Here is a 22500-nt window from a genome sequence, read left to right as displayed (position 1 = left end):
GATGTTATGAAGTGAAATCCTTGTGTATGTCTACACTGCAGTCCCTGGGGCATTGCACTTCCTGCAAGCTTTGAACTGGCTTGCTCAGATGCCAAAAAGCTTTCTAAGAAACTGGAGAGCCAGTACAGTGGTACTGCACTCTGAGCCTTCCAAAGGACAGTGTCTGCAAGGGTGACAGCAGCTCCAGTGCAAACACAACCTACACAATTCAAAGACTAAACATACTCCTTCATATCCATATTCTCCTCTGCCACCACTCAGTCCAGTAAAAAACATCTGAAGTCACGAGTATTAGTTCTGTTTCCCTCAAAGAGTATTATTTGAGGGTGGAACAGAAAAAAGCCTTTGACCCACCATATCAGCTGTTTGACAACTGTCAGTAAAAAGGATGTTTGTCAAATGCACAGATATATTTCAGCTATTATGTAACAACCCCATTGCATCCATGATTTTTCTATGTCTGCCACAGAAAATAGTCTTTTTCATGTGATTTTCAGGGATTCAACCAGAACACAGATATAACATATCTTTAGATATATTTAGATATTTGAGGTTCTCCCACATTTCTAGGAATTGTTTAAGTCAATTCAAGAACTGATCACATTGTATGTACAATATATCTTACCTGCAGCCAGAGCAGAGAAGTCTAGTAGTCTGTGCACATGTCTAGGGAGAGGGGAGAGACATCAACACACTCTGGGCTCAGGAGAGATCCTTTAACCTCTTTGCCTCGGTTTCTCCATCTGCAAAACAGGGTAAAAATGAGACCTGAGTAAATATTATAAAACATTGTAATTCAAAGTAAAATTTTGAGTTAACAGCATTAGAAACACGTAACTACTTTCTGTTTTTGTCTGTCTGCAAAATTTGGAGCATATGTGCTGTACCAATATTAGCATGTCTTCACAGTCAACATCTAGAATGAATGCTTAAATATTCATTGACTTCAAATTTCAAATTGAAGTTTGAATTGACATTCATTCTGTAGATGTAACAGCATCAACCATTAATCAGGGAATAGAAATAATACCACTCAATTTATATAATCTACATACTGTGGTCAAAATGTATACTTCCAGATATATAATCTCAAAATTTTAAAGTATTAGCTGCTTAAGTAGATCATGTGGTATGTCCCCTCCCTCTTCTAACTGGCTGATTTATGTAACTGAGCAACCAAACAAAAATTCTGAGATGTATGTTCAGCTGTAACGTTCACAATTTACATTGTGTATTGAATCAAGTAAATACGTAACTCATGCAATCAGGGAACAGAAGAAATAACATGATTTAGGTAACCAGCTATGACTATAAATTTATAAATAATCTAAACAAAAACTCTACGAATAAAGATTTTTAAAATGCATTATTTGCTGTAGAGTTCTGTAACTACTGAATAAATACTTTCCACATTCACAAATAAAGAAAAAATCCAAAATGTACCTAAGGAGTCAATGTGACTTGTTTGTTCAGATCTACCCAGTTATTCTTCCCTTCCTTCCTCCCCTTTAAACTACACCTATATAAATGGAAATTCAAAGCTTATAGTTTCTAATGCACTGTCTTTGTGGATTAGTTAATTTTTAGGCAAGTTACAGGAGTATCTAATGCAAACATTTACATTTACTAAAAGGGGGGAAAAAGAAATATGAAGTTACCAAAATCATTATAGCCATTATTTGAACAGAACATTTCAACCCTGCTGAATGCTTGCATTCTTTCAGCTCTGTCCTTCTGGTATCTTTTCCAGACCTTATTTTTAACTACATTCATACAGATACCATTGACCATGGTATTTCTTCCCTGTAATTGCTTTGTGTTGCCCCAAAATTTTTCACTTGCCAAATAATGCCCTGCATTTCTCAACTTTTTTCTTACTTTACAGGTTTTAGAAATCTTAATTTTCGGGGAAATTTACTATGGTAAAGAACAAGAAAAGAAAGGAGGAAACACAATTTAAATCAGCTTGTGTCTTCTAGTTAAGCTCCAAGAGAGATATTCAAACTTTGAAAATGCAATGTCCAGATAAATAAAGATAAAAGCTCTGTGTTATGTCTCTGTAAGCCAGAACACAACTGGCACTTAGCAAGTTGTCCTGTCTGCTGATGGGAACAGCATGGATGAATCTGGCCAGTCCACTTGCACTTCCCTTTCTGAAACCAGTAATAAAGTTTGAGAGGGGTTATTTTTAAAGCAGCTCTTAGAGTGTTCCAGCTCACTACTGTCAGCTTCAGATCTCAAATGCAATTTGATTTATAATTACATTTTAAAAACTAGCATTAAAATAACATTAGAGAGGTCATAATCTGAACTTTTTAATAGTTAGGCACGTAGCATACATTTAGAAATGGATCTCCAACAGGATTCATCTGGAACATATTCTGACTGGAATTCCTTCCTTCAACCATTTCAGTACTCTGCTGAAGCTGGTGTGCCAAGAGTCCATGGTGAGCCCTGTATTTCAGCGTTGCTTCAACTGGAAATGGACTGAAATACGCTGCTGAACATTGGCTAGTCAAAGTCTTTTCTTGCATTCTAGTCAGGCCCATGTTTGTAAACACCAGTGGATGAGAAAGTGCTGGAGAATCTGGAATTAGGCCTCTGCACTGAAAAGACACATGTTAACATCCCTTGAAAAATCCAGTTGGCTCCATTGCTGCTGAACCTTGAAGCCACTTTAATTTTCTTGGCCTGTGTGGCACAGAATGATTTGAGGGCATTGACCATTTTGAGTAGTTCCTAGAGGTCAAGTTCTGTTCATGCCAGCCAAAACTCATGTGCAGTGAAGAAGCAGCATTCCCAACAGCTGTTCCTACCTGTCCTCCCAGCTGTGCAAATAACTTATTCAGGCATTCAGGGAACCTGTGCCTGCACCTCCTGAGCACAGGATGGGCTTCACGTGGGGCACAGGCTCCTTGCAAATTTTGCCTTGCTCTCCAAGTTCAACCTTTTGATAAGAAAACTTTCCAACTAATCACCTCTGCACTGGTACCTAACTACAACTTCAGAGGAAAAAGGCAGACAAGGAATTCAGTTTCTGAATACTAGTGCTGAAATAAATGAGCTAGTAAAAAAATAAAAAGCCTGTGCCTTAAAACCAAGTCTGAAATTTTATAGGCTTTTACTCCATAATTTGTACTTGAGCCTTCTGTTATTTTTAAACAAATCTAATTTCTTACAGCTGTGAAATTTACATTTTAAGAGTGTCTAGTGGCCATGTGCATTAATTACTTTATTGTAATATTTTAATGAGTTTGGGGTTCAACTCTGAAAGAATCCCTGCTTCCCCACAGAATTACACTAGAACCTGATTCAATCACAACTTCACACACCCCAGTCCAAACCCTGATGGACTTGCACAATATTTTCAGTTGTCTTATGAAATCACTTCTGAACTTTGAAACTGGCTCTAGATTTTAGGACTTCTCACCAAACTAGCATTGCCCTGATTCAGGAGCAGAGCTAGGCTTTGAGGAGGTTTGTATTTAGAGCTGAACTTGCTGGCTGAGCCTCATGTCAATGAAAGGAAGAAGCAAAATAAAAAGTTCAGCTGAGACAGTTAACATTTTGGCCAGTCTTGTTCAAAACAACACACAATGATGCAATTGCTTCCATCCCAGCATATATGACATAAAAACATACAGGGCTAAAAGATTAACCTCCCTAAGGAGTATCTAAATTTACCAGGGCAGATTGAAATGCACTACTGGAAGATTTCCACCTTTGTAAGAAAAACTGAAAAGTGCTGCAGCATCATACTCCTGCCATGGTATACCTTTATGGATTTTGGTGGTTTCTGTCATAGTAAATTATTTCTTCTTTATCCATGAGTGTGCATTAGGAGTGGTGGGACATAAGTAAAATGAACCTGTTTTTTCAGGCATTTATCCATATGAATTTAGTGCCTGTCCTTGCACTGCTGCAGGTGCAAGTGCTCATCTCAAAACATCAAGGCAGAAACCTGCAGACCACTGAGGATCTCTAGAATTTGAACTGAAGAGATAAACCTTCTTACAACATCCAGTGTACTTTAATTCTCTACAAATAACTAAAGATGCAAATCCATAATGCACTGAACAATGGGTTCAAGCACAAATACAGATAAATGCAGGGAAAGTGGGACTGACTGTGTTTAGCTGACTGTGATAACAGTAAGAGGTTCATCAGCTGTCAAGTGCCACCACACACACTGCACCCAGAGTCAGGCTTGCAAATCTGACCATTTTTGTCCCCAACTCTCACCTCTCTTGGCTAGGGCAAATGCAGAATTGCAACTTCAGTGAACTACCCAGCTTTTAAAAAAGCATGTTTTTAAACCACTTACAATAAGAGCAACAGTTATTATTCAGTACATGCTTTTTATCAGATTGAAGATAAACTTTATTATAACTGGTGGAGATGGTATCAATGATTTGTGGTCTATGTGAATTCTGTAATGAGAAATGGTAATCTGTCTTGGGGCAAACAATATTGTTCTGTTTACTATGCAATTAGCAATATTAAGTCAAGATTCTATAACTGATAGCTGAAAATAGGGGAGGTAGGAAGAAACTGGAAGCACTGGGAGCTGTCACAGGACAATTATCTGAGGTCTATAAATTATTTACGGTACTTTAGCCTGACATCCCCTCTCATCCTCCAAAAATCTTCCTCGGTGCTCCAGAGATGTTCAGTGTAAAAGTATCAAGACTGTCAGCAGTTTGGTGCAAAGCCAGAATCTCTCCTTGTTGTGAATACTGAACATACAGTATAGTGCAGGAACTTCATTTTCAGAGAAGCAGCAATAAAATAACAAAAAATACCTACAAAAAAAAGAGTTTTACTTTGAAATAATGAACCAACAAGCATGACAAAAAGAGGTGGGACCTAACCTTCAATTCCTGGCATATCTTATGTGAAATAAAGACAGAGTATTTCCCCTGCATTTAATCTCTTCTTTAATTTTATAAACGGAGTCCCACACCTTTGTGTGACCAAAACACTGCACTTCTTGTTTACTCTTAGATCAGCCTTAAGCTACCACCATATGGAGCTGGGAACACCACAGACAGAGCAGGAACAGTCCTTAACTAATGGTCAGAGTAAATTGTGTTGGGAGTCAAGTGGGGCCACTGTCAAGTGGCTGGTTAAGAAAAGGCCTGACCTATAATGGAGCTTCTGTGTAAAACAATACATTTTTTACTTTATATTGTAAAGGACAGAACCATAAGTATGATCAGCCACAGAAATTTCATAGCCTTTTTCTAGTCTGTTCCTTAGCTGCACACATGCACTCCAGCCCTTTTGGCTCTGATTCTGCAGCAGTAAGAATTTTGAGATTACCTCAACGGGAACTCAGAGCTACAGCTCAGAGCTTTCACAGCGAACAAGCAAGACCTAGAAAGTGCTAGGGTCCTCTCCTTGCTAAACTGATCTTAAAAAAAAAATTAATTAATCAAATTATTGCATTCTTAAAGTAGCCAATTCCATCTGTAGCTCTCTGGAAATGTGATGCTCCACGGAGAGCTCCATTGCACCCAGCAGGCAAAAGCCACATTTAAGGCAGCGTGACGCAGCAGCGCTCCGGCAAGCAGGGTGCCACAAGGAGGGGACTGCTCCTGGCAGCCTCACAGCCCTCTGTGCACCCCTGTTCCCTAAGGATCAGTGCCTGAAATTCCCACATACCACTGAATAACGTCTGGCTGATCCAGAAGATTAGCAGCTTATTCCACCTTTGTTCTCTGCCTTCTTGTAGGATGAGCAATCAATGACACCACAGCAGGCAGAACCCTCCAGCACAAAAGCTAACAAAACTGTAGAATGTTTTAAGGAATGAAACTTAACAGAGAGTTATGGAAAGGTATTCCCACACAGAATCTCTGTATAAATTCCAATGCTACATGGAAGGGCTCTCAAATTCACTTGACTTTCCTGAACAGTGCAAAGCAAAATCGACATCAAATGACTGCAAGAGCAGCCTCTTTAAAACTGATAAAAGTACAAACAGTTTTAATGAAGTGTGCTGTAAATTTGAGAGTTTCCTTTGCACAAAATAACACTGAATCAGAGTTTCACAGCAATAAAACAAACACATACTGTAAAAATAAATGGGAGGAAAAAAAAATGATAGAGTATAAAACTTTATCTTCCTGTACATAATATTTCAGTGATTGGCGGAAGCTACACACAAACTTCTACTTTTTAAAAATCCACTCTTTGGAGGAAAAAATGCTCAATAATTAGTGTTTTTAGGACTTCATTTATTTTTTTGAGAAGGTCCTGTGTCGAGTCATTCTTCATCACTATTGTTCAAAATTTATTCCCAGATTAAGAACTTCTCCTACGCTAATAAACAGGTATAATAATTTTCTCCAGAAAGCATTTTTTTTCTTTCAGTAATTAGCCTACTTAAATGTTTTAATGGAACTACTGGCATACAATAGCAAAAAAGGTCCTCTGACCATAGTATGAAGTGAGAGATGAAATTTCTAAAAATTTTGTATGAAGGTGGTCTAGGATTAACAAAAACAGACAACTATAAAACTATTATTAAAGGTCATGAATTAGGTACTCTCTTAAATGTAATTCAATCATTCACTGTTATAGGAGCTTGATTCTATTAGTTGTCCTATGCATTTTACCAAACAGAACTCCATTAACATTATTCACTTATAGCTTCCCTCTATAAGTGGATATTCTGCTCAACAGGCTTTAAATAGATTTTTTTCCCCCTGAAATTGCTATTAAGCATACTTTTACTCAAAGGGAAAAGTAGGCATAGGATTATACTTGTACTTCATGCAAAGGATACATTTTCAGCAATCAGAACCACATTCCTATGAAGTAAAAATACTCTATATAAGCCGATTGTTTCTATCCCTCCTAACCTTGCTCAATAAGGACTCTATTCTGATCTTTTGGGTTACACACAAGTTTTCCAATTTGCCTGAATAAAGGTATCTTGTTGGGCAGCTTCCTGAGCATATTCTGTGTCTTGAATTATGACCTTGGCATGTTCAAGGTGGATCTCAATTATAAGATGGTACTCAGAGAAGGAAAAAATACTTCAATTAAAAAAAAAAGAATCTGGATTTTTTTTTTTTTTTTTTTTTTTTTTTTTTTTTTTTTTTTTTTTTTTTTTTTTTTTTTTTACTTTCTTCAGTGAAGGAATACATTATAGAAGTCCTGATTTTACATACCTGGTATTAGAGAAACACTAAAGTTATAAACCTTGATAAAGTGACCACCACTCATATACAGCCACAAGATTTTTGGAGCAATCTGCCTAACCTGTATTTATATTTCAGCCACAGAAACATCTACTGTAGATCATACACCTCTGATCTCATGTTGATTTCACTGTGAGTGGTTGAATGGGCCAAACCACAGATCCCACAGACAGTCCCAAAGGATTCTGGCCACCCTGCAATGCCGAGCCACATGCTGCAATAATCTGACACACCACCAGACTCTGACCATTGAGGTGCTGGGGCTGCAACAGCACAATCTGTACACAGAATATGCATATGCTGAGAGCCAAATCCTCTTTCAGCTGGTTACCATATTCTGTGTTCATGTCTTACTGCTTAAAGCAGGACACATGGCAGAAGTCCTACACTGCTGTTCTTCTCATTGGCCACGCCAATCCCAGATAATCAAGTCAGGGCAGACACTTTTCTCAGAGGAATGGGTTGAATTTCATCTGACCACTGAACTTCAGCTTGCACTTGAGGTTCTAATTGTCTTCTAGTCTTAGCCCATTTCTGTCTTGCTCTGGCACACACTGCCCTAGTAAATACATTTATTACCTCAGTAATTCCTCTGAGGGCTGTCTTACTTTCACTTTATATCTGGACTCACATAAGCATCTCCCCATTTTACAAGGAAACATTTATTAGCCTCTGATAGGAGCTTCCTGTTCCACCCTGCAGAATCCCATAGTCTGTTACTCTTCAAAAGCAGGCTAACAAGCTGCACCCCCTGGGGGCTCCCACTCGTGGTGTCTGAGCGCTGGCCAAGCAGCACGGACATGGAGAGGGCATGGAGGGCATGACCTGGCACTCCAGGTCCTCTTCCTGGCCTGTTTACAAACCTTTCCTCAGCAGAGTTCCATACACAGAGTCAACAGGAGCCTTACAGCGACTTCTCACCAACTACCAGCACTGGGTGACCCCACAATTTTTAGGGTGCCCCATTCACGCTCCTTGTTCATGCCCTTGGGAGCAGTGCAGAACAGACCTGTGAAAGTCTCCTTCACCCAAGGATTCCTCAACTATGAGGTTGATTTTATTACTTTGGGACACTTGAACAGTAGAGGGTAAGCCTATTATATCATAAAAACAGGGATTTCTGCTGTAATTCTTCCAGTTCATGGCTAATTATCTTACTTGAGAGCTGCTCATGGGATTTTTTTCCAGGTGGTTGTGGAACATCACTGCATATTCCAGGTCCACCCTGTAAAAATCCTCAATGTAGCAACTATTTGGTAAAGTTGGTCCTGTCCAAAAACTGTACAGTGTACCACACAGGAAACTTAATAATCCACCCCCCCAGCCACAGCACAGACATATATCAGAGGAGGTAAAAAAATATAATTGCTAGAAAATAAAACTACATGGATTTTCCCCAGCTGGAGGTCTGGGCCCACCCTAGGGACATGAAAAAGATTTCAATGCACAGCCTATTTTGCTAGAAACCATGTGAAGTCTCTCATCCACATCAGCCTGCTATTTTTTTACTTCTATGGGAGCAGACAACATTCGTATTCAGCTGCTCACTTATAAATAAAAAACATTTTTACATGGGTGGATTGGAGTGGCCTTTTTTTTCCCCCCTCTTTCGGTTCCCATTATTTTATATATTACACACATGTTCTGTCAGCAAAGCTCACTTTGTTATCTGAAACATCTGTGGTACCCTGCTGTGGAGAAGGCCAGCCCTGCTGCTGCTGCTGCTGCCTGTCTTTATTAGCCACTGATTTGCTGATGTCGTCCTCCGCAGCGCCGGGGCTGCCTCACAATGTGGGGCTCTGTCACCTGCCAGAGGGCTCCTGCAGGGTCACAGTGTGGCCCTGACCCTCTGTAGGAGGGTGTGGAACCAAGGTTTCCTGTGGGAGCTCACTGGTGTTTGTGTTTCTAAAGACATCTCTGTGAATTTATCTGCAGCGCCATTGCAAGGAGGCCCATCCTCGTCAGGACGAGAGGAACTGCCACCTGATGCTGATCTCTCATGAGATCTGGCTGTTGAGCAGCCATAATATTTTATTTTTTTTTACTTGGATTGATCTCCTTTAACCTTATTTTCAAGTGTATTTTGCAGCTATAGTCCTGACATACTGCTCAGTCCCATGTAACTCCCTGGGATCTACTGTTGCTGAAAAGATTATTACCTAAGTTAATGGATTTCTTATGGAGTCAAGTTTTTAAAAAGTCAACTTAGATATGAAAATATGTATATGTTTCTTAAATAACCTATGTATAGATAACATATTCAGGTCATCTGATAGGAAATAAAGCTATTTCTATGTATTTTATACATGTACTTTTTGTGCAAGCAATGGCACTTCAGTAAAATCAGCTTAACCATTTCCCCTCTGAAAAATCAAAGCCCTCTTCATATGGATTTCTTATGCAACAGATGCGGGGAATATACATTCCATAGAAGAATCTGAGAGATGATTGTTAAACCACAAAACTTAACAAGAACATTTAGGGGAAGATGCAAGAACAACTCATGGAAACAGTCACATGGACCAGATTTCCAGCTGATGGCATTCCTTCTGTGGGTCTGTTTTAAGAAACTGCTCTCTAATACAAAGGTAATACAATAAGAAGTTAAAGGCACTTCCTTTCCTTTTCTTAAAAAATCTATTTATCGATGACATAAAAATCTGAGCTGAGTTCTCAGTCCCTTAGGTACATTCAAACTGGCTTTCTTGTAGATTTTTCAGATCTCTGAAGGACTGGGAGCCTGATATGAAGAATAATTATGGTAGGGGATCATCACATGACTGCTGTCACAGATCTTTTACATGCAAGTCAGTGTGCATATGTGGCCAATTCAAGATTCCAGATTGAAGACTGATGTGGAGATAATTATAAATGAAAATAAAACACAGCTTTTGAAATAACACCCTGTTTTCTCTACAAAGTAATTGATCACCTAACCCCAGAAGGAAGGTTCAAAAGTTGCTATATAACAAAGTGCTAGTAGCAAGAAGCTTGCTATATCTTTCAGGATCAAGGCCATGATGACAAGGATAGAGAATCAAGAAAATAAATGCCACAAAGACATCTCTCCCCTCCTCAACCCCCTTTTGCTTGGAGCATTACTTACTTTCAAATTTGGTTTGTTTATATTACACAACTTTAGTGCCACAAAACATCTAAACTCCGTGCAGAAACAGGAAGGATATTTACATATTTAAAATCTGAACCTCATTTCCTATTCCCTGAAAATAACTGAGATGTGATAGCACTGGTCTCCAAAATAATTTTTAGATTCCCTACTAACAACTTGGCTTGCAGTAGAACAAGATTCAGAATTGCTCCCTGGTCAGTTCATCTTGTTTTGCCAGACCAGAAACTAATCAGAGTCACAGGTTGTTCCCCCTGCTCCAAGCATATCCTCAGAGTGTAGAAAAATGGGCTGGGACACTGTTGCTACTGCTGCCACTTGCTGAGGATTGTCTAAAGAAGGTATTTCAAATCCTCTGGAGGCCAGGGAAATCACAGATGTTTTCCTCTACCAGAGGAGTACAAAGTACCTGAGCAACAGCAAAGATCTGATCTTAAACTTACAAGATAGCTCTTATTTGGAGGAAAGTGCAAGGAAGGAATAAAATTAATGTATATGCATAAACAAGTCCAAAACTTGGAAGATTAACTGAAAAGTCAATTATCTTTATAAATTTTAAAACTACAAACATATTCAAGCAGGACAGTTTTCGATCTGTCCAGATCTTTCTGCAGGACAGATGTACAAGATAGAAAAAGACTTTACATAAAGAAATATGCTAACTTGAAGTGAAGATATTTATGGCTGTGGGGAAAAAAAAAAAATTAGTGCAGTGTTATGTTGGAATGATAGTAATTTCTCTTTTACCCTTTGTGTATGTCACTGTCTATTGTTATGCAGTTTTTTAACATTCATCTGAATATTTCATCCTTGCAAAAATTAGTCCCAGCATCTTTTTTCTCAATAATGTTTGGCGGTCATTGCTTCACAACTGCAAACAATCCCTTATTGCTATTGAGTGCTACAGTCAGGCTTGTTTCACGCTGGAGGTTAGAATCTGATCCTAAGTCCATTAAATCACTGAGTCTTTTTAAAGTTTAATCTTGAGAGGATTTGAGTTATAAACAAAGGACACTATACATGGGGAAAGAAACAACAGAAAACTATGAACTTATGACATTAATGCAACCTCAAGTTCAAATTTTGTGTGTGATTTAGCAAGAAAATTCTGAGCTTTCAGCAGCAGCATATATACCCTGGCATGTGGGCAAAGCTAAACTGAGCATTGATGCTTACATCCAAAACACACATATGGATCCTATTTTACTATAGACGTGATTCTTCATGTGCAAAACATGTGTCTGACTGCTTTTCTTTGGCTTTTTAAGATCTGTTTCTTTTTCTGTGGTGGGGGCAGGGAACAGAGAAATAAATAAACAATTTATGTGGTTCTTGAATATACATTATCTATGAAGAGAACAGCCTGGGATTCAAGAGCAGGTAAAAAGTCTGGACTTGGGCTAAAAGTATTAATTTCAGCAAACAACCAAGTGCCAACAGAGAGAAACTTAGTCCACTCTACAGCTTCTGCAACACACTAATCTATCCAATTCTCTAATTGCTAGATAGGAAAGGGAAAAAGGGCTCCAGATGCTAATAACTTGGAAGTGGTAATTAGAGGAGTCCGCATTACTGCTGCGAGACTCCCATCTTCCCTTGATTACTGGAAAGAAATTTTGTTCCAGTGGGTCTCCTTCTCACTTCTAAAACAAGCAGCACTTCTGTGTTCCTAAGCCCCATCTCTGTGTCACTAAACACATCAACAGGAATTTGATTGGGCCCAGAAAACTTTCTCTACCTTCCTTAACATTGGAGGATGCTTAGTTTCCCATAAAAATGTAGGAATATATCCACAAGCTTATAAGGTGACCTCACAGGGAAGTTACACAAGCCCCAGCTTTTAGCTACAGGAGATGAAAATTGCCTTCTGCAGCCCCAGCCTGAGTGTGACAGAACAAGAGAGTCTGCTTGACTTGTTTCAAAGGGTAACAAATATCTTTAAAGGCTCCTTGAGCATTTATAATCTCTGGGATCACAGAGACAAAGTAAGTCTGGAAAGGGTCTGAACATCGCATGAGAAAGTAAAAGGAAAAATACACTTATCACAAAGAGGGAATGCATTTGTATTATTATATTGAAATAGCACAAGGCTGCAATGACAGGCTATAAATTTTTCTCTTGGACTGTAACCAATATTTTCCATTTCAAGTAACAACAGTGTAAGAAAGAGCGACTCAGAATTAATAGGAATTAGGGACATAAATTGGTAGGTACTTAGGTGAAAAAGAACCTCAAATTCAGCTGCTGTGAAAGGAGAAAAGGTTAACTAGCCCTGTGGGCAACCCTTGGACCCATTTATACTGCTGACAAAGTGACCAAGAAGGTATGCTTAGATTTTACCAATGATGCCCCATCTTTATAATTCTCAGATTCACAACCCAGAATGTTACAGTGAATTTTTGGCACTGAAAAGCATCGTGGTTTTATGTTTGAAATTTACCATTAAACATAACACTAAACCTAATCTATGATACCAGATAATAATAGCAGTGATAGTAACTACTATCTAGTGGTTCTGCAGTGATGAGAATTAAGTTACAGAAATTTCTCACTTCTACTTTTTCTGATTTGATATGTCATTTCATTAAAAAACCATGAATTATTGAATACTAATAATTTTAAATCTGTGATGTGCCTTAAGATACACACTTACAGACTATTACTATTTTTCTTAACCATTTTGTTGCTATAACTGGCTACTAAAACAGTGGCTGCTTAGTTAAAAAAAAAATTAAAATCAACCAACCAACCAGCCAACCAAGCAAACCAGGACTGGGCTGCAAGGAGCCTGTTAGCCAAAGCCAATGAACATTAGCAAGGCTGGGTCCACAAGATGAACAATCTCTCCTCCATTTTAAGACTCAATCCTACATTTGGTCTGGTACATCTAAATCCACAGGATTTTCTAACAGGTCCATCAAACCTTAAGAGGTAAGCCTTAAAACTGAAACTAAACCTGACAAGTTCTGTTTTTTCCACACTATACAGACTTCTAAAAAGAGAAGGACTGCAAATATCGTAAAAAAAAATAAAATCAATGCAAAGTGGTTTAGCACAGGTGTTGCTGTTATTGTGCTCCATTTGGAAAGCCCACACATTCAGCACACCTTCAATTCACACACCCAGCTGTGTGAGGTGGTGGGCTATTGTTAGTTTACAGGTTTGCAATAAAAAGCATGAAGTAATATTGGCAAGCTCAGGAGCAATTTTTTTTTTCCTTATGATGTCTCCCTGCATCTATTTATCTAGTCCTCCTTGCTTTGTTTCTGCTTTTACATTCAGCATATTCAAAAAAGGGTCAGGAGAGGTTTTAAAGATGTAATGCCACGCTCAAGCCTTTTGAACACTAAGAGAAAACCTCAAAAGGTTCACGCATAAAGGAACAAAGATATAAGGATAGCTTTGAACCTGAGGGGCTCTCTCACTGCAAGCAAGTGCATTGCCAGCATGTCACAGGTGTACACCACATGAGCAAGTGAAAAAATAAAATGCCTTTGTGAAGGGGTGTGATGCTGACGGGTCCGAGTGCAGAATGCATTAATCCCAGGGTGAAGGCGTGCATCTGTTAGATATTTATGTAGTTCCTACTAGTAGTTTGTACAGATATCTGAGCAGGTGAACGTCAACAGCTTTGAAACCATATGTTAAAGGGAGGCTGGGAGAGGCTAGGGGAAGGCTCTGTGTGTCTGGCAGGAGGGCAGGCACCCCCAGCCTGAGCATGGCCCGGGGTAGTCAGCCAACCTCAGGCTCCTGCTGCCTGAGCTGGGGCACACCGGGCAGACAACTGAGTGTCCCTCCATTTCCCCCTCCATGAACAAGAGATACTAAATATGACCACACAATGACAATTTTCTTTCATGCCTCTCTAATTTTTTTTTTTTTTTTTTTTTTTTTCTTTTGGGTGGTTGGTTTTGTTTGGTTTTTTGGGGGTTTTTTCGATGGGTTTTTGTTTGTGGTTTTTTGGGGGTTTTTTGGGTTTTTTTAAATTTTTTTTTTTTCTTTTTGTGGGTGGTAAGTATAATTTTTTAAATAGATTTAAAAGGTTTGCTTTACAGAGTATTAAAATAATTTTTAGACATTGACTTTAGTTTCTTGGAAGAAGACAGAGTGAAGATCTTTGTCTCCTGGTGGCTGCAGGAACAAACTACAGCTGGGAAAAGGCAAGCCCTGTTATTTTGTTATAAACCCATAAATTGGTTTATTCTTGTTTTTATATATTAACTCTGAGACACTAGGGTTTGGGAATGACATGCATCAGAACCTGGGTCATCCCATTTCCCACTGACCACCAGACTGCACTCCTGGTAGGTACTTGTGCAAGTACAGTTGATCCTACCTGTTTTCAAAAGGAAAAAAATAACAGATTTAAGAAAAACAATTTGCTTTCAAAAAGTGACATTTTGTCTATAATGTTTAGTTCCTCTACTAAATATCCTCAGCAAGAAACTGTGAGAATTCATTCATCTTTGAATGAATTTATAAAACCTGCTGAGAGGTCTCTGGCTGAAATGTATGAAATTTTTTATGATTAGCACAAAATATTAGAGCACAGAAATTGTTAGTTTATACACCCCTTTAACCTAGACCACTCAGTTACTCCTACCATACATGACTTTTGGGAAATTAAAGGAAAACTGTTTTGGTAATAAATGTAAAGCTTCTAAAGGAGGTACGTTAGAAAAATTTTCCTTCAAATTAAAACTTTCTGTAAAACGGAGAAAACAAATCTCTCAAATCCCCTCCACTTCAAACAGCTTAGAAACTACCTTGAACTCTCCAAGGTTCAAGTTTCTCTCAAAGGTAAGGGAATCAAAAACTAGCTTGGGAGTCCTCTAAGACCCTATTGCTAGAGGAGTAATTCCACCTTTGAAAATCTTGGTGTGATGAAGTGAATTCAATTTCATTTTGTCCTCAATGGTTCATAACACACACAGTGCTGGAGAAATGTGTCTTCCTCACCCTTCTGAAATATTACAGCTTCACTGAAAACCTTGCAGGGAGAATCCAGGCACGGGGTAAGGGGCTTGTAGTTTAGCATTGCCCAAACTCTGCTTCCAAACATTCCTAGTCCATGAATTTCAACTGCTCCACTGACACTGTTGCTAAGTGCTTCTGAAAATATCTAATCAGACCTTCCCATCCTCTTGTATATCCACCTCTCACAGTATCAGAACACACTCTCTGTAGCAGCCCTTTCAATTTATTTCCCACATACTTCCCTTGCCAAGAAGATATTGTTCATACCTCCTCCTTCACTGAGTAATTAACTTGCTCCAATCTTTGGAAATGAAACACTCACCCCTGCTTTTGCCCCAGCCCTCAACAGCCTCTTGCAAGGCTCCTCCTGCAGCTCAGCACCCCATGGAGTGGGGGAAGACCCACCATAATTGCTTGTGCTTGGCACCTGAGAGGGAATAATCACTTGTCTTTTATTGCTGTGCTTTACTTCAGTGAAGCACAGTTAGTCAGAAGAGGTGTGAACAAAGCTGGTGGTTTACAGAGACCCACCACACACCCTTGGAGTGCCCCCCACTCCAGCACCTGGTCTGGAGTGGGCAAATCCCAGCGTTGCTCCTTGGAAAGGACAGCATCAGGAATGACATCTCCACTGTGTATTAGAAAATATTAATTGAGATTTTTAATCTGGGGAGTTGTGTGTTGCACGGCATTTGTAAAATATGCCCCAAACATTCTCAGGACTATGGCTCAAAGAGTTTGATTAAAATTGAGTAAAATCAGTCTCTCATCCTTCTGTTTAAAAAATGAGAATTCATTTATTCAGTTTAATTCAAAGATTTATATATGATTAAAATTACTATAAGATGTCTAGCTTTTCTGCAATAAACTGCAATGGCCATCAAAATATTGATAGTCATTGGTAAATTACTTCTGGTGTTTAATCAATGTTATTTTTTTATCATCCAATTTTTTCTTCAAGTCAGCTTCTAACACTAAACTACATTTCATCAAGGTTGGTAAAATGTTTAGAAAGGAACAGATGTCAGAATATGGGGATTGCCAATAACACTGATGGAAGCCAGTAATTTCTTTCCTGTCCAAAGGCAAAAGAATGAAGAATAATCTAGACTGTATACAATAATACAAGATTTACTACAACATTAATGGCTATAAAAAGTAAAAGTATACAAAAGCTATCTCCATTTTTTCAAGCCATCACTAAGGGCAGTGTTTTTCAATTTGAGACAATTTTTACAGGAAAATGAAAGGTCTATCTATTCTTAAACCTTTAAATATCCATAAAATACAGATGAAGACACAGGCTAGAGTTAGTTGCTTCCAAATATACTTGTATATTAGTCTATTGTGCAAGTTAATAATTTTGCCAAATCTCAAAAAATGTGGATGCAATCTTTCCTTTAAGGAAGCGGCTCAGCTTGTTATTTACAGATTGTAACATTTACATAAGAGTTTGGTTTAACAAGAGATATAAATATAGATAAAACCCTTAGGACTTCATTCTTTAAACTGCCCTCTAAAAATCTGCCCTACAATTTGCACACTGAATTTTGTGCAGACTATTCTTGGAAGCCTTTTGTGAATTAGGGAGAACTGACTCGAAACAGGGGCTGGTTAATCACAATTTTGCAAATTGTACGTAGCAATCATCCTCACATTGTGAAATTCAGATCTATAAAATGCTGATGTTTTAAAGCTGAAAAATAAATAAGCTAAATAGGAATACTTTGCTAAGGAAGAAAAAAAGAGTAGAAGACCCTTTGCAAAGAAATCCTTAAAAAAATAATAGAGTAAGAGAAGTGGCATCATAAATAAAGTGTATCTCCATTCCAGATCTCAACTGTAAGCCCACCCTGGAAAAATTTTACCAGCTGACTGTTCCTGCCCTCATGTCAACACTCACCTGAACACACCAGACAAACTCCTGCATTTCTGAGAATAAACCTGTGGGAGTTCAGTATTTGAGAAGGCTCCTGTATGTTCACCTACCACCTGGACAAGCCTCCAGTGGAGTAAGGCTGGAGGAGCTTCACCCTTCATGTGTCCATGTCTGTCTGTCTGTGTCCTGACTGCACACCAGGACTGTCCCTGAGCACCACCTGCAGCCACATGGACACATTGTGATGCATGCTGAATGCAAGCACTTCACAATAATGGCAGGCAACTAAGTAGTTTGAGGGAGAAGAAGCAGAGTGTATGTGGAAAAGATGCCTTAAAGAAGACTTTTTTGCTCTGCTTTAAGCCACAGCTAACATAATTTCAGCAGCAGCTGACTCAAAATTCTTCTTTTCCACACAGGTTTTGCAATTCCTAACATTTAGTATAGATGAAGGTCTCTTTCTATTTATTTTCCCTTATCTGTTGCAGAAGGACCTTGACAAACTGACTGTTTTGAGAGTACAAGGATATGCTTTAATTCATGCAAAATATTTTCTGTTACCAATATCGTAATGAAGACAAGAACTTTCCACTGGGGCTCAGCAGTGACACAGTGTCAGTCACCTTCCTGCCATTCCAAGCCCCTTCACTATGGACACAAGTCACAAACAGTGGAAACTCTGTTTTCCTGATGTTGATCCTCCCCAAAGGTCAGGTTTCTTACCTCAAACATTCCAGCAGTTGCTTAGACTGCAGTTCAGGAATTTTGTGTAACATTGCTTCTAGAAAGCAAATATTTATGTTAGTAAATACCATTAATGTATTACTCTTATACAGGTATTCTCATTAGCAAACTCCTAAATAGCAGGAAGAGAATTTTTAACTAAATGCATGAAAACATACTATATTTGTGTATTAAACAAACTTAACTATCTTACTTGACCGTGCTAAGTGTTTTGTCAAACACGAAGTCTGGCTATTAACTACTTTTATGGGAATTAATGTTTTTAGAATTACTACAAATTCAGAATTTGTGTCTTTGCTGCAGAGAGCAGGCAGATGCAGAAGGCCCTATAATGAACAGAACAAATAGACATTACCAAGATTTCATAAAAGCAGTGGTCAGGAAAAGAAAGAAAAAAGAAAACAAAGGACCCATAGGAACCTTATAAGGGGATGAAATAAGGAAATTCCTCTTGAATGGGAGAGGCTTATATTCATGCCTGGCTCTGAAAAGGTAGTTCAGGGATTTAGCTTCACACATGATAAGTGAATATCCTGAGCATCAGGCTCAGTTATTCTGGTAGAGCACATTTACTCACCCACTCCTGCTGGAGTCACCCCTTTTGTTGTCCTTTTCCCTTTTTTAACTGAAGAAAGCATTTAGCCTACAACTTCATCATTGCATCTGGGTCTCAAAAGGAAAATAGTTCAGGAATTTTAAAGTACATATTATTTATTCAAACAGAACAGCTTTAGGAATTTTGGCCAATGAAACAAAACTTTTTAATATCTGGAATTTTTTAAAGGATGAAAAGAAAACTCTCTCCTTTTAGCTCCATCCCACTACTCAGATTGGAACCAAGATCTACGAGATAGAGCTGAGCACCTTCCTTTGTTTCCTCTGCTTGTCACTTTTGAGGCCAAGACTACGTCAGGAAAAGCTCCTATGTCACTTATTAATTCAAAAGAAGCCTATTTTTAAGGCCCTAACAGATGATGCCTCTTGTGGCAAGGGAACATGTGACACTCAAAGCAATGAAGAGCCGTAAGTGGGAGGGAGTCTTTTAGGATCTAGACAGTGAAAGCTCCCATAAAAACTTTGGAAGATTCTTGTTTGCTATTTTGAAGACAGTCTGCCTGTGAGTCCAGATGTACTCATCCAGACTTTCAAACACACATTTCAGTGTGATCTGAGTTTAAATGTAACATGGTAAATGAGCTATTCATCATCACACAAAATCATCTTAAATATCACCTGAGCCATTTCACTTATTTGAGAAATGTAGGCAGCTCTGAAGTTGAAAATACTGTATATTTCAGCAGTAAAATGCCCAGGACTGGATTCTTTAATTTAACATAATGAAGCCAAAAAAGTGATTTATTCCTTGTTTGTTACATGCAGTTAGCTGATAATTAGGCAAATGATTTCCCTCTATGTTTTTGTGTACCTTCCTGAGTATTTCTACTGAAGAATTTTATTCTTCCTGCAGCCCAGCTTCTATTCATTATCTGAGAGCATTGAATTTTCTATTTGTTATTGTGTTTTAGGCAAAGATGTTTCAGAAACATAATTTTAGAGTGCATTCAAAATTCAGAGCACTTTAAAAAAAATAATTATGTGTCTAAGAACCCACAGAGGACTCCAGCACCAGGTGATCAGTGCACTGGGGTTTTGAGCTGCAGCCAGTTCAGGCAGGGCACAGGGCAGGTACTCACAGGCAGAGCAGCCCAGCAGTGTTTGATTCTGTGTGTTGACCCAGACATTAGGATGTTTACTGTCTGCATCCACCTCCTTCCCTTCCTGAAAAGCTCTGCAAAACCAAACCAGCTCACGACATGTCAGCCTTCTGACCGACACATCAGGCTCTGGCTCTCAGCGTTTCTCTGCTGCTTGGGAAGATCTGACCTCGTGGCTCTAACAAATCACCCCCACTGCACAAGAGGCATTCCTTCACATGAGTCCTGGGGCTTTCAGGGCAACATGAGGCATCTGCTTGTGTAAACTGCAGGCAGTTGGTTAGGAGCAGAGTAGAATGTTGCTTTACAGTCCACTGTAATTTTATTTTTATTACTACTACTACTTAACAGGAGTACTTTAGAATGACTAAAGTTGTCTGCTCAAAGCCAAACTCTTGCCAGATGCTGCTGCTCACAGCCCAATCTGAGAACAGTAGAACTTCCTGATGCTGCCTCTGAAGGGATACAGACCTTGATTCCATGAGCCAGAGAGACTCAAGAGATACTACTAATTAAAAACAAAATACTCAACTTCTTAAAAAAAAAAATAAACCCACACATCCGCATAAGTGTATTTTAAATTATCCTATAACTTCCATAAGCAAAGGAGTTTGAAAATATCTCTCTTTGGAGACAGTTTTAAGTTTTTTCTTTGCTATATCCACACAGATAAGAGATCCTGCCCTTAAAGTTTTAGAGCACTATAAGAAGATCCAAAGGAATTAGCCTCATAAAGCCATTTAGAAAAGTTTAAGGAAAGCAACCATAGGAATAACACCTTCTCTCAAAACCAATTAATATCACATATGATGTGATCCTAAGTTTCAAATTTTAAAAAGTTTTAACACTTTAAAATAATATAAATTATACATACAATAGACAATATAAGTAAGTGTAAAGAGAATCACCAAATCTCTTTTCTCCTCTGTGATTCCCAAGCCTCAGTGTCTCTGGCATTGGGCATTTGAAGCCATCTCCTGCCTTGGACCAGCCTGGACCTGCTCTACACCAGCTGCAGCTGTGCCTGCTAGCTGGGGTCATTTTAAGTTTGTTTTGAATAACCTCCCCTGTTTACCAATATTTCTAAGAAGTTCAAAGCTAAAATCTCTGCAGCTAGAAACATGCAACACGAAATGTGGCCAGCATAAGAAAATTTGAACAGACACTCACAATTCAATGGTTCCCTGTTAGGGGAATGAGAAAGATGCACGTTACTTCCATTATCTGTCCTTAAGTGTTTTTTGTCAAATTTTGACTCTGCCACCACTCTTCAGTGACAGACATTAGATATGACATTTTTTGACACAATGTCAATAGTGACATCAGTAATATTTGACACAAGGCACATTGGGGTTATTTGACACAGACAATTGGATAGCTCAGGGCACTGGAGATCCAATGCATAAAGAGTTATACCTCCAAGTCACCAGTGTATATCTAGCCCAATGTTTTTGAGCTGCTACCAAATGATGGCTCCTCAGAGTCTTATAGAGGAGGAGTTTGGGTATATTGAACAGATGTCCAGAAAACAAAATTCAGCACAATAAATTACATTAATCTGTGCCCTATGTTGAAATACCATGGAATGAATAGTCAGTGACAAAGCTATTCTTCTACTGCTATCTGTAATTCCTTTTAAAAATGGTTGAATCCCAAAGGAGACATGGGAGGATCAAATGAGTCAGAGAGCACTACAGCTCCAGTCTCCTGAATAAGATTTCTGTCTCAACAGCTTTCAGTCCCATGGCTTTCATTAACAGTTAAATACACTTAGGGGAAAATACAAATGTGAAATCTTACTTTCAATGATGTGTTTTCGAAATATTTCACAATTGGCTAATATACAGGACTCACAAATGCTGAACAGAAGCAAAATGAATTACGTGTATGATCACTCTAGAATTTCCTAGAGTGCCACGGTCCTGATTAAACAAAGCACTTCTACCTACATCCAATACAGCACTCCTCTAAGATCAGAGTCTTGCAATATCTATTATGCATCTGGCTGAGCTCCCAAATCCTGCATTCAGCCCTGAGGTCCATTACTCAAAACCTGGAAGTTCTGGACATGAGCAGAAGGAGGTGTTAGTCCTGGGTACATATGGAACTACCTGGACTTACAAGGACAGCCACCTGCCTAAGGCACCTGGGTGCTTGGAGAATTTCATAGCACTAAGAAAATGATTTAAAAATCTAAGTTTCATTGAGTCATCTTAGAGTGCATAAATCCTCTTTTGAAGCAGAACTTACTCTAAGTTTATGCTTCTGTTCAAACATCTTTAGCACATGCAACTTCACAGGAACAGGACTTTTTTAAGATACAAGATAATGTTTTTTCAAAGTTCAGAGTTAAGTGTTTGACTTATAAACCTCTTTTTTTTTTTTTTTTTAATAAGTACAACTACCAAGTCAGAGTTAATTCATGAAGAAAAGGAGAAAATGCACTCTTTTTTTTTACCTATTTTATATTAAAATGTGATTCACATTAGCCTGTTTATCACAGGAAGCCATCTATATGACTGTGCAACTGCAGAATGGTGTTCAATCAATAGCTAGAACCAACAGCTGGGCAACCAACACATTCCCTAGAACACTTTATTTATTTTAAATAGGGCTGTTCTTATACCTAGACTCCTCCATTGTTCTGTAAATGGGAACTTTCCAAAGCCATCCTATCTGATAAAATCAAAATACATTAAGCATATTCACTGCCCCTTAAGAAATTATCCCACATTGTTAATATCACAGAAAAACAGGCTAAGCACATTTTGTTAATTATTTGTTTGGACTCTATACTATATTGCAACATCTCCAAAAAGCTATTTTTTTTTAAGTGTAAGAACAATATGT

At 38.5% G+C, this 22500-nt stretch overlaps 1 protein-coding gene across 1 annotated transcript in view; it reads right to left on the bottom strand.

The window, feature by feature from the left end:
* The window catches only part of ZNF536 (zinc finger protein 536), a 231081-nt gene that overhangs the window by 129638 nt on the left and 78943 nt on the right, over positions 1–22500 (bottom strand). The window contains exon 4 of the mRNA XM_056501019.1: positions 626–743. The gene's annotated coding sequence lies outside the window, so the exon portion shown is untranslated. The remainder of the gene's footprint in view (positions 1–625; positions 744–22500) is intronic.

The sequence above is a fragment of the Oenanthe melanoleuca genome, chromosome 11, assembly GCF_029582105.1.
Source record: "Oenanthe melanoleuca isolate GR-GAL-2019-014 chromosome 11, OMel1.0, whole genome shotgun sequence".
Lineage (NCBI taxonomy): Eukaryota > Metazoa > Chordata > Aves > Passeriformes > Muscicapidae > Oenanthe > Oenanthe melanoleuca.
The sequence above is the reverse complement of the archived record's forward strand: the minus strand, read 5'-3'. Positions and strand labels throughout refer to the sequence as shown.